General features: G+C 50.9%; 1 protein-coding gene across 2 annotated transcripts in view; it reads left to right on the forward strand.

Moving 5' to 3' along the window:
• The first annotated feature begins 491 nt into the window (after nucleotides 1–491).
• LPP (LIM domain containing preferred translocation partner in lipoma) overlaps nucleotides 492–12,656 on the forward strand; it is a 249,100-nt gene continuing 236,935 nt past the window's right edge. Inside the window, exons 1-2 of one of the 2 annotated variants that reach the window (XM_087965599.1) lie at nucleotides 492–598; nucleotides 11,482–11,579. The gene's annotated coding sequence lies outside the window, so the exon portion shown is untranslated. The remainder of the gene's footprint in view (nucleotides 599–11,481; nucleotides 11,580–12,656) is intronic. The other variant, XM_087965602.1, reaches the window with a different exon arrangement.

Below are 12,656 nucleotides of genomic sequence, written 5' to 3' on the forward strand. Positions count from 1 at the left end.
CAGCCTCCCGGAGCACTCACGACAACTCCTCCCAGGAATAAAAATGTCCATGGCTGATAACCTTAAACATATATTTATTTTATTGGGCCCTTCCAACCAAATCGCTGTTGAAACATTAAAATCAGGCTGCGCAGCAACGACTCATCCATATGATAAAACACGGTGTATATATACAGCCCTTGTCTGGAGCACCCCGTCCCCCACTCGGGAGGGACTCCCGAGCCCATCGCTCCCAGCAGAGCGCGAGGCCCAGGGCGCGTGCGGCGGGCGCCAGGTTGCAGAAGCGGGCAGAGCCGGGGGGGGCCCGGTTGGGAGTTCCCCGTTCTGGGCCTCGTTGGAAGGAGAGCGGGGCGGAGGGGAGGAAGCCCCGGAGGACCCCGTCTCCCTTCTCCGGGACGAGCCGGGTCCTTCCCGCGGGCGGAGCAACGGCCAGGCAGGGCGGAGGCTGCGGGCGCCCTTCTCCGCCCGCCCCGCCGCCGGCTCCTCCTTTCTCGGCTCCCGCCGCCGCCGCCGCCGCCTCCAACACCGCCGCCTGGTCGTCGCCCGAGGCTCCCCGGGGCCCCGACGCCGCCGCCTCCTCCTCCTCCTCCCGCCGCAGGTACGGTCCGCGTCTCCTCGGGCTCCGGCTGCCTCGCTTGGCTGCGAGCGAGCGGCGGGCGCCCGGTTGCAGATCCTCCTTGGGGAGCCGGCCCGGGACGCGGGGCCTAAGCCCCCTCCGCGGCGGAGGGGGGCGGGGCCATGGGAGGAGGGCGGGCTGGGGGGGGGCGTCACGCTCCGGGAGGGGCTGCCGGCCGAGCGGAGGGCGGGGAAGAGCTAGAGCGAGGTCGGGCTCGGTTTTGCTGCGGGCGCCGGTCGGGGGGGCAGCCGTGGCTGGGCTGGCTCGGGTGGGAGCGGCCGCCCTGAGACCTTCGGGGAGGGGGGTTTGCCCTCCCCCCGCAACGGCTTGGAGGGGTCCCCGCGGACCCCCACCCCCCACGGCCAGTGCTGGGGGTCTTGGCCCTGGGAAGGTCTGGGGAGGCGAGCAGAAAGCGGGAAAAGTTGGGGACTAGCGCTGTGCGAAGTCGCTTGATGGGCTCTTGGCACCTCACCTTAGCTAGGTAGCCCTCTACCCATTGCCTAGCCACCCACTCACCTAGCGACCTACTTACATGCCCTGCCTACCTGTGCACCCCCTACAGACCCATGTAATGGCCTAGCTCCCTTCCTACTCCCCCACCTGCCTACCTACCTGTTTATCAACCTACTCCCCCACCTGCCTACCTACCCACCCACCCTTCCATTCACTCTCCATTCACTTAGCTAGCTACCTGCCCACTCACCTGCCTGCCCACCCATCTGCATATTTACCTATTCTATCTACCTACCTACCCATGTACTTGCCTCCCTCCCTCCCTACTCACCTGCCTACCTACCTACTTACTTATCAACCCACCCACCCATGCTCTGGCCTGCCTACCGGCCTACCTGTCCACCACCCACCCACCCACCTACCTACCCACTCACCTATCTACCTACATATCCTGCCTACCTATCCATCCACTCATCTACTCTAGCTCTCTACCTACCCTCACCTGCCTGCCTGCCTGCCTACCTAACTACTTAGTTACTTATTTATCAACCTATCCACCCGCTCATCCATGCTCTGGCCTACCTAACCACTACGTGTCCACCCATTTACCGTGCTACCTGTCCACCTACCTGCCTCCCTCCCTCCCTATCTACCCACCCACCTGCCCACCCATCCACCTACCCACCTATCTAGATACTGTGCCTACCTACCCACTCACCTGCCCTAGCTCACTACCTACTCACCCACTTCCTACCTACTTAGCTACTGAGCCACCCAGCTGTCTACCTACCTGCCTACCTACCTATCCCAACCTATCTAGCTATCCACCCACCCAGCTGCCTATATACAGGTAGTCCTCGAGTTACGAACCCAAGTGAGCCCCAAATTTACGAGGCTAAGCGAGACAGTTGTTAACTGAGTTTTGCCCCCTTTTACGACTTTTCCTGCCACGGTTGTTAAGTGAATCCTTTGCCGTTGTTAAGTGGACCTGGCTTCCCGTTGACGTTGCTGGTCAGAGGGGATCCCCTGATCCCGGGAGACCGTCGTAATTGTGAATCAGTTGCCAAGCGTCCGAAGGTCAATCAGGTGACCCTGGGGGAGGCCGCAACGGTCGTAAGTGTGAAAAACTTTCAGTGCCATTGTAACTTGGGATGGTCACTAAATGGAAACGGTTGTAAATAGAGGACCACCTGTACCTATCTATCCACCCATCTGCCTAATCACCTACCTACCTGGTCAATTCAGGCCAAAAAGGGAAGCTTTCTGTCAGTAATGGCCTAGGTTTCCCCTGTTTGGGCAGGGGGTTGGACTGGATGACCTCCAGGATCCCTTCCAGCTGTTACTCTGCTCTTAGAATAGGACTAGATGACCTCCAGGGTCCCTTCCAACTCTGCTGTTCTACTCTTAGAATAGAGTAGAATAGCAGAGTTGGAAGGGACCCTGGAGGTCATCTAGTCCAACCCCCCCCTGCTCACAATTTGGGGACGTTCCAGTCAAGACTGGGTCACCTAACAGAGGAAGTGGTGGGGGCAGAGTCCCGACTCCACGACCATGGGGGTCATTGCTGGTTGTAAGTATGAGGAACCCATGCAAGTCACATTGCTCCGTGCCGCCGTAACTTCAAACGGTCTCTAAGCGAGTGCTTGCCAATCGGAGGACGTCCCTTTGCGCTATTCTGCAAAAATTGGGAAGTCAGTGTTGGTTTTTTTTTGGGTGGGGTTGTTTTGCTTTCTCTTTCCTCTCGTTTTTTTTCGTTCTGCACTTCCCTCCCCCTTGAAAGGAAAAAAAACACCTTTATTCTCCTTGTATTTTATGTTATAATAATAAATCTCCCTTGAAACGCCACAAAGACCAATAAAATAAAATAAAAATAATGATTAAAATAAACCCACACCCTTGTGGAGCCTGTCAGGCAGGAAGAATGGAGGTCACGAGCCAAATGAATCCTTGGCTTTGCTGCCCAGAAAAAAATCTCGGCTTCTTTCCGGTTGATGGACTTTAGAACCTGATGGGGTTGCAAGGATTTGGGAGCGGCCAGTCTAGAGAAAAGAAGGGAGAGGAGGGGCGGGATAGCGGCCTTCCGATATCTCAGGGGATGCCCCCCCAAAAAGAGGGAGTCAAGCTATTCTCCAAAGCATCGGAGCGTAGGACGAGAAGCAGTGGAAGTCATCAGGGAGAGAAGCAACTTAGAAGGAAGGAGGAATTTTCTAACAGGGAAGACAATTAACCAGTGGGACTGCTTGCCACCAGAAGTGGTGGCTGTTCTGTCACTGGGGGCTTTTAAGAAGAGATTGGACAGACACTGGTCTGGATTGAAACAGGGTCTCCTGGTTGAGCAGGGGGGTCAGACTAGATGACCTCTTAAGTCCCTTCTAGCCTTGGTATTCTATGAGTCAGGAAGGGAGGGAGGGAGGGAAGGAGGAAAAAGAAATGAAGGGGGAGGAAGGAAGGAAAGAAAGAAGGTAATATAGAAAAGGAAGGAAGGAAATAAAGGAAAAGAAAGAAGGAAGAAAAAAAGGAAAGATGAAGGAAGGAAGGAAGGAAGGAAGGAAGGAAGGGAGGAGGGAGGGAGGGAGGGAAGGAGAGATGGGGAAGGAAGGAAGGAAAAGAAAGAAGGAAAGAAAAGGAAGAAAGGAGGAAGGGAGGGAAGGAAGGAAGGAAGGAAGGAGAAATTTCCTGGCAGTGAGAACAATTAACCAGTGGAACTGCTTGCCACCAGAAATTGTGGCTGCTCCATCCCTGGAGGTTTTTAAGAAGAGACTGGGCAGCCATTTGACTGAAATGATGGAGGGTCTTCTATGAGTGTGGAAGGGAAGGAGGGAGGGAGGAAGGAAAGGAAGGAAAGGAAGGAAGAAGAAATGAAGGGAGGAAGGAAAGGGAGGGAGGGAAGGAGGAAAGAAAGAAGGAAAGATAGAAAAGGAAGGAAAGGAAGGAAAAGAAAGAAGGAAAGAAAAATAAGGAAGGGAGGGAAGGAAGGAAGAAGAGAGATAAGGAAGGAAGGAAGGAAGGGAAGGAGGAAGGAAGGAAGAAAAAGAAATGGAGGGAGGAAGGAAAGGGAGGGAAGGAAGGAGGAAAGAAAGAAGGAAAGATAGAAAAGGAAGGAAAGGAAGGAGGAAAGAAAGTAGGAAAGAAAAATAAGGAAGGAGGAAGGGAGGGAAGGAAGGCAGGAGAAATTTCCTGACAGTGAGAACAATTAACCAGTGGAACTGCTTGCCACCAGAAATTGTGGCTGCTCCATCCCTGGAGGCTTTTAAGAAGAGACTGGGCAGCCAGTTGACTGAAATGATGGAGGGTCTTTTGCCTGAGCAGGGGTTGGACTAGAAGACCTCCAAAGTCCCCTTCCAGCTGATTCTGATTCCTGCTGCATTCCTTCCTCGTGCTTCACCCTTCTCACTTCTAGGGATAGAATCCAGATCTTCTGATATTTGGGGAGGGGGTGAGGAGGTAGAAAACAATCAAGTCAGCATTGGGGGTCAGGACTCTCTGCCCCCTCCTTTGTTAGGTCACCAGCCTTGGCTGGAACATCCCCAATGCATCAGCCGGGGGTTGGACTAGATGACCTCCAAGGCCCCTTCCAGCTTCGTTATTCTACTTTATTTTAAGAGTTAGAATAACAAGAGTTGGAGGAGACCTTGGAAGTCTTCTAGTCCAACTCTCCCTGCTTAGGCAGGAAACCCTGTCGCATTCCAGACAAGTGGCTGTCCAGCCCCTTCTTGAAAGCCCTCCAGTGATGGAGCCCCCACAACTTCTGGTGGCAAGCAGTTCCATTGGTTAATCGTTCTCACGGTTAGGAAGTTTCTCCTTATTTCTAAGTTTGATCTCCCCCTGTGCACCCATTGCGCCTTCCTTCCTTCCTTCCTTCCTTCCTTCCTTCCTTCCTTCCTTTCCTTCCTTCCTTCCTTCCTTCCTTCCTTCCTTTCCTTCCTTCCTTCCTTCCTTCCTTCCTTCCTTCCTCCCTTCCTTCCCTTCCTTCCCTTCCTTCCCTTCCTTCCTTCCTTCCTTCCTTCCTTCCTTCCCTTCCCTCCCTCCCTTCCTTCCCTCCTTCCTCCCTCTCCCTCCTCCCTCCCTCCCCCTCCCTCCCTCCTTTTTTCTAAAGGTTTTTTTTGAAGAAACAGCCGTCCAGTATGGTATAGTGCTTCCGGCTTGGGGGGGGTTGGACTAGATGACCTACAAGGTCCCTTCCAACCCTGATATTCTGTTCCTTCCTTCCTTCCTTCCTTCCTTCCTTCCTTCCTTCCTTCCTTCCTTCCTTCCTTCCCTCCTCCCTCCCTCCCTCCCTCCCTCCTTCCTTGCCTGCCTATCATAGAATCCTAGGACCTTTGAGGTCTTCTAGTCCAACCCCCCCTGCTCAAGCAGGAGGCCCTGTAGTACCATTACAGACAGGTAACTAACTGTCCAGTCTCTTCTTAAAAGCCCTCCAGTGATGGAGCCGCCACAACCTCTGGTGGCAAGCAGTTCCACCGGTTCATTGTCCTCACTGTTAGGGCGTGACAAGGAGAAGCGACCTAGAATTAAGGAGAAACAGCGAGGACAATTAATCTGTGGAATGGTTTCCCTTCAGAAGTTGTGGGTGCTCCATCTCTGGGGATTTTTAAAGAAGAGATTGGACAACCGGTTGTGTGGAATGGTCTTTTCTCTTCTTTATCCTCTCAGTTGATTGGCGCTGCAGAGCCTCAGTTGGTGTTTGGAAAGCTGCCTGCATGCGCAAAGTGCGCAATTACCAAACCAGTAGGGAAACTTGCCCCGCTTGCCCCACTCACCTGGCCTGGCCAACCGGGCTGCTTCTTTCCGCTTCTTTCTTCTTCTGCTTCTGGCTGCAGGCAAGGAAAGCAGCAGAAGTCTTTCTTTCTCTCCCCCAAACTCCACCAGAAATGAGTCTTTGGGATCCTGCAAGGCCTCCTGCCCCAAGAGGCTGAGCCGGCAAAGACTCCTTTCTGGCGGAGTTTGGGGGAGAGAAAGAAAGACTTCTGCAGCTCCTGCTGCTTTCCTTGCATGAAGCCAAAAGTCTCTCTCTCTCTCCCTGAGAACGGAGCTGGAAGACGGTATCCTGCGATCCCAAATGAAGAACGATCGATCGGTAGGAAAACGGGGTGGGGATTTTCCTGCAGACTTTTTGGGGGCATTTTCCCAGGATCTCAGGTCCGCGGGATTTCAAATGATGAGTTTGGGGGTCCCTGAGGTCCAAAAGGTGGGTGACCCCTGGACTAGATGACCTCCAAGGTCCCTTTCGGTTCTGTTCTGATAGACTTGGTTCGCTCCCTTTTCTCTTCCGGATGGAAATATGGATCCCTGATCTGGACGGAAACCAGATCGATGGGCGAGCTAACGTGGGATGTGGGGGGAGTGGATCTCGGATGCAGGCTGCGGCCAGGGAATCCAGCGTGGGGTTTTGATGCCTCCGTGGGAACTTACAACAGTTTGTTTAGTGACCGGAAATCCCGACGGCCCTTTAAAAAAAGTGGGGGGCTGTGGATCATTTGGATGTTGGCAAATGGCTCGCACTTACGACGGTTACAGTGTCCTGGGGAGGTCCCGGGTCCGAGGGAGAGGGAGGGGTGAGATGAAAGACACCCCTCACCCCAAAGCAAGGAGCTTTTAAAAAAAGAATTAGATTAAAAAAAGCGAAATTCTCTTTTTCTCAACCAACCTTTGGAGTGCAGGTAGTCCTCGACTTACGACCGCAATGGAGCCCGGCCTGTCTGTCGCTAAGCGAGACAGTGGTCTGCCCCCTTTCTAGCCCCTATCGTTAAGTGAATCACTACAGTCATTAAAGTTAGTCACACGGTCGTTAAGTGAATCCTGCTGGCCCGTTGACATTGCTCCCAAGACGCTGCGACTGTCGTAAGTACGAGTCAGTTGCCGGGATATGTGTGTGTGTGTGTGTGTGTGTGTCTGTCTGAATTTCGATCACGTGACTGTGGGGAATGCTGCGACGGTCATTAAAGTGTGCAAAATCCTTTTTTCAGGGCTGTTATAATTTTGGTCACTAAACGAGAGGTTGTAAGTCAAGGACTACCTGTATAAGGCAGGTCAAAGGACAGGGTGCATCCAGGCCCCTCCGTTCCAAGGGCAGAGATCCTAAAGTTTCCGTAAGTGTGCAAAACACACTCGCAAACCGAATGGAATGCTTGGAAGCCAATTGCTTCATATATATATTTTTTTGCACTTTTTTTTTGCTCCAACAAGCCTGAATGCCCTTATATGGAGGTTTCCCAAAGGTTTGATGCTGGTTTATCTCAGCATTTGTCACGGGCTGCGGATTCCCTCGCATGGCGTTTTGAGAGAGCTGGAAGGGGCCTTGGAGGTCTTCTAGTCCAACCCCTTGCATAAGAAGGGACTTCAAACTTGGCAAGTTTAAGACTTGTGGACTTCCAACTCCTAGAATTCCCTTTTTTTTTTTTGCAAGTTTTTATTTATTTATTCTACTTACAGTCATCAATACATAAAGAATGGGGCACCTAATCATCATACATTTTGGTGCAAAGAGAAATAACAACATTCATCACATTTGTATATATACAGTATAATGCTAATATTGATACACATATTTATAATGGTTTATGATCCTTCATTGTTTAATTAGCATTCCAATCACTACTTCTAATGCCAATCACCGTATTGCTTAAGCATACATAATAATTTCATTATTCAAATTCTTCTAAATATATATATTTAAAAACTCCCAGAATTCCTGAGCTACCATGACTGGAGGAGGAATTCTGGGAGTTGAAGTTCACAAGCCTTAAAGCTGCCAAGTTTGAAGACCGCTTGCCCTATACAATTTGAGACAACTCTCTTCTTAAAAACCACCAGTGATGGAGTACCCACAACTACTGAAGGCAAGTGCCTGGCCTGGGGGCTGGACTAGAAGACCTCCAAGGTCCCTTCCAACTCTGTCATACTAAGATCCTTTCCGACTCTTGTCATTCTATAATCCTGTAAGGGTCTCTTGCTTCAGCAGGGGGCTGGACTGGATGACCTCCAAGGTCCCCATCCAACTCTGTCATTCTATGACCCTTGCGAGGATCTCTTGCTTGAGCAGGGGGCTGGACTAGATGACCTCTAGGGTCCTTTCCAACTCTGTCATTTTATGGATCCTGTAAGGGTCTCCTGCTTGCGCTGGACTAAATGACCTCCATGGTCCCCTCCAACTCTATGATTCTAAGTCGTTCCACTGAATATAGAATAACAGAGCTGGAAGGGACCCTCGGAGGTCTTCTAGCTCAGGGAGGAAATTCTGTTTCATTTCAGACAAATAGCTGTCCGGTCCCTTCTTAGAAACTTCCAGCAACCACAACTTCTGGTGGCAAGCAGTCCCACTGGTTAATCGTCCTCACTGTCAAGAAATTCCTCCTTAATTCCAGGTTGCGTCTCTCCTTGGTTAGTTGCCATCCTTCGCTTCTTCTCCTGCCCTCAGGTGCTTTGCAGAATAGCTTGACCCCCTTCCTCTTCTTTGGGGCAGCCCCTCCAATATTGGAAAATGCTACCATGCGCTCCCTTTCTCTTCCTTAGACAAAAAGGCACTAGCAAACTAGTGCAATTGCCCTTTGGAGCGCATGAAAACCATGTGCAAAGTCACCTGTTTCTGCTTGACTTGAATAACGGAGGGCATTGTGGGGTTGCGTCTGATCCCAAGATTGTTGCTTGCTGAGCTTTTGTCACCTTTCTTTCTTTTTTTTGGACCTGGAAGGATTGCCGATTTTGTGTTACCCGCAATGCGTTGGAGGCTCACTGTGGTTGTGTTTCACACCTGCTAAGGTTGGATGGGGAAACCTTGGTTTAGTTTCTGGGTTGGCTTAGCTTGCTGTGTGTGAATGCAGCCACTTGGGTGGGTTTTCTATTCTGTCCTTGGTGCCAAACTGGAAAAATTGCATCAATTTGGTGAGGCAGGTTGTGTAGCCGCAACACGCAGGAGAAGTAAAGTCACACCTGGAGATGCGCTGTTCATTTCCTAAAAAAGGGCCCTTAGCTTTTCTCCTGTTTTAAGTGGTTTCAACTGAGCAAAAGAAAAAAAAAAAAAAAATTCTTGTTCCTGTTTACAATTCTGAACTTCTCTAATCAGGTTATTTATATACTTTTATTCATTTTAGATTTTTATGTCACCTTTATTTCTTTATAAATAATTCAAGATGGTGAACATACCATAAGGCGGAGCTAGAATTCCCCGTCTCCTGGTGATTGGCCCAAAGTCACCCAGCCGGCTTTCCTGCCAAACGCGGGACTAGAACTCTCTGTCTCCTGGTGATTGGTCCAAAGTCACCCAGCTGGCTATTATGCCTAAGGCGGGACTAGAACTCCCCGTCTCCTGGTGATTGGTCCAAAGTCACCCAGCTGGCTATTATGCCTAAGGCGGGACTAGAACTCCCTGTCTCCTGGTGATTGGCCCAAAGTCACCCAGTTGGCTTTTCTGCCTAAGGTGGGACTAGAACTCCCTGTCTCCTGGTGATTGGTCCAAAGTCACCCAGCTGGCTATTATGCCTAAGGCGGGACTAGAACTCCCTGTCTCCTGGTGATTGGCCCAAAGTCACCAGCTGGCTATTATGCCTCAAGGTGGGACTAGAACTCCCTGTCTCCTGGTGATTGGCCCAAAGTCACTCAGCTGGCTATTATGCCTAAGGCGGGACTAGAACTCCCCGTCTCCTGGTGATTGGCCCAAAGTCACCCAGCCAGTTTTCCTGCTGAAGGTGGACTAGAACTCCTGGTGATTGGCCCAAAGTCACCCAACCACCTTTCATGCCTAAGGCGGGACTAGAACTCACCATCTCCTGGGGATTGGCTCAGAGTCACCAAGCTGGTTCTCATGCCTAAGGCAGGATAAAAATCTAATATATACATGAAAAATTGGACTCCCGGTTTCCTTTTGTAGGACGTTTCACTTGGGTTTGGGCTGATGGGGTTCCCTCGACTTCACCTCCCCCTCCAATTCACAGAATTAATCGGATTTTTGACCAGCATAGAAACTCAGCAGAACGGTGGAAGGGTCTCTAGAGGTCATCCAGCCCAGCCTGCTGTGGATGCCCATGTCCCAGTTCCTTTCCACCACAAATCTTAAAAGTGGTGCAGATTTTCTTTTGTTCTTTTGCTTTGAAAAAAACTTGCAATGTTGGGAATTTTTCCTAATATGTGGTGGAATTTGGACCCCCTGCGCTGCTGTCCGTTTCTCAAGCCTTTTATAGCTAGGTTTGTGTTGCATTTTTGGGGAATGCAATTTTAAAACCGGTGGAAAAAATAATCATCATATTTTGCTGAATCACCACGGATCAGAGGGTTCAAGAGCACCAGGACTGGCCTGGAAAAAGGGCACCAGGGCTGCACGGCTGATTAGACAGGGAGTCCTCGACTCATGGCCACAATTGAGACCAGAAGTTTTAAGTTGGTTGTTAAGTGAGTCCCATCCAATTTTACGACCCTTTTTTCCCCCCATGGTTATTAAGCAAATCACTGCAAGATCACATCGTCATTAAGCGAATGGGGCTTCTCCTGTGGTCTTTGCTTGTTGGAAGCTGGCTGGGAAAGTTGCAGAGAGGGAGGTAGTTTGGCCTAGTGGTTAAATCGCAAGGCTAGAAACCCGGAGCTCGTGAGTTCAAGTCCCGCCTTAGCCACAAAAGCCAGCTTGGTTGGCTTTGGGGTCAGTCTCTTGCTGCAAAGTGTAAAGCAGACCTTGTCAGAATAACTGAGTTGGAAGGGACCTTGGAGGTCTTCTAGTCCAGCCCCCTGCTTAAGCAGGAGGCCTTATACCATTCTGGAGAAATGGCTGTTTTTTTTTCTTAAAAACCTTCTTTAAAAAAAAAAAAAAAGGAAAGGAAGGATGGAATTGAGAGAGGCAGGAAGAGAATGAGAGAAAGGAAGAAAGAAAGGAAGGAATTGGGGAGGCAAAATGTATGAGAGAATGAAAGGAAGGAATTGATGGAGAAAGAGAGTGAGGGAATGGAAGGAAGCAATTGGGGGAGACTGAAAGAGAGGATGGAAGGAAGGAAGGAATTTGAGACAGAAAGAGTGACAGAATGGAAAGAAGGAAGGAAGGAATTGAGGGAGACAGAAAGTGAGAGAATGGAAGGAAGGAAGGAATTGGAGACAGAGAGAGAGAATGGAAGGAAGGAAAGGAATTGGGGGAGGCAAAAAGCGAATGAGAATGGAAGGAAGGACAGAATAACAGTGTTGGAAGGGATCTTGGAGGTCTTCTAGTCCAACCCCCCCAGCTCAAGCTTCCCTATCCCTTTTCAGACAAACAGCTGTTCAGTCTCTTCTTGAAAACCTCCAGTGATGGAGCTCCATTAAAGCAGAGCTCCCTCCATCTTGACCCAATTTAAGATGCATAAATTCAACTCCCAGAATTCCCTGGCCAGTTGCTCTTGGGATATGCTGTTGGGTAACCTTTGTGTGTTCCTACCATGTTTCTCTCTCTCCGCCAGGACTGCGAGAGGGACCCCCCCCCCCCAAGTGGGTGGCTTCCGAAAGAAGACCTCTCCCTAAGTGGAGTCCTCGCCCAACTGACCCACAGCCCCAACTGGTAAGCAGACCTCTTTGCGCTGTGCGTTCGATTCGCTAACAACAGTTTTGTTCTTAATCTTTGGATCAAGACATTACTGTGCATTTGTGGGGAGAGACAGTCCTCGATGTTACAACCATTCATTTAGTGACAGTTAGAGGTTGCAACAGCACTGAAAAAAATCGCTTTGGGTCCTACTTTGAAGGTGCTTTGGAGCAGGGGTCTCCAACCTTGGCTACTTTAAGCCTGGAGAATTTCAACTCCCAGAATTCCCCAGCTGTCTATGCCTCATCTCTTGTGATCCCTTCCTCTGCAATCTCTCCATTGTAATTTAGTTCTCTTCAATTCTGGGAGTCGAAGTCCACAAGCTTTGCCAGCTGAGGGATTCTGGGAGTCGAAGTCCCCAAGCTTTGCTGGCTGAGGGATTCTGGGAGTTGAAGTCCACAAGTTTTGCCGGCGGAGGGATTCTGGGAGTCGAAGTCCACAAGCTTTGCTGGCTGAGGGATTCTGGGAGTCGAAGTCCACAAGCTTTGCTGGCTGAGGGATTCTGGGAGTCGAAGTCCACAAGCTTTGCTGGCTGAGGGATTCTGGGAGTCGAAGTCCACAAGCTTTGCCGGCTGAGGGATTCTGGGAGTCGAAGTCCACAAGCTTTGCTGGCTGAGGGATTCTGGGAGTCGAAGTCCACAAGCTTTGCTGGCTGAGGGATTCTGGGAGTTGAAGGCCGCAAGCTTTGCCGGCTGAGGGATTCTGGGAGTCGAAGTCCACAAGCTTTGCCGGCTGAGGGATTCTGGGAGTTGAAGGCCGCAAGCTTTGCCGGCTGAGGGATTCTGGGAGTCGAAGTCCACAAGCTTTGCCGGCTGAGGGATTCTGGGAGTTGAAGGCCGCAAGCTTTGCCGGCTGAGGGATTCTGGGAGTCGAAGCCCACAAGCTTTGCCGGCTGAGGGATTCTGGGAGTTGAAGGCCGCAAGCTTTGCTGGCTGAGGGATTCTGGGAGTCGAAGCCCACAAGCTTTGCTGGCTGAGGGATTCTGGGAGTCGAAGCCCACAAGCTTTGCTGGCTGAGGGATTCTGGGAGTCGAAGCCCACAAGCTTTGCTGGC

Source organism: Notechis scutatus, chromosome 4 (genome assembly GCF_049901735.1).
Source record: "Notechis scutatus isolate UNSWTSFEM ecotype Mainland chromosome 4, rNotScu1.2, whole genome shotgun sequence".
NCBI classification, from domain to species: domain Eukaryota; kingdom Metazoa; phylum Chordata; class Lepidosauria; order Squamata; family Elapidae; genus Notechis; species Notechis scutatus.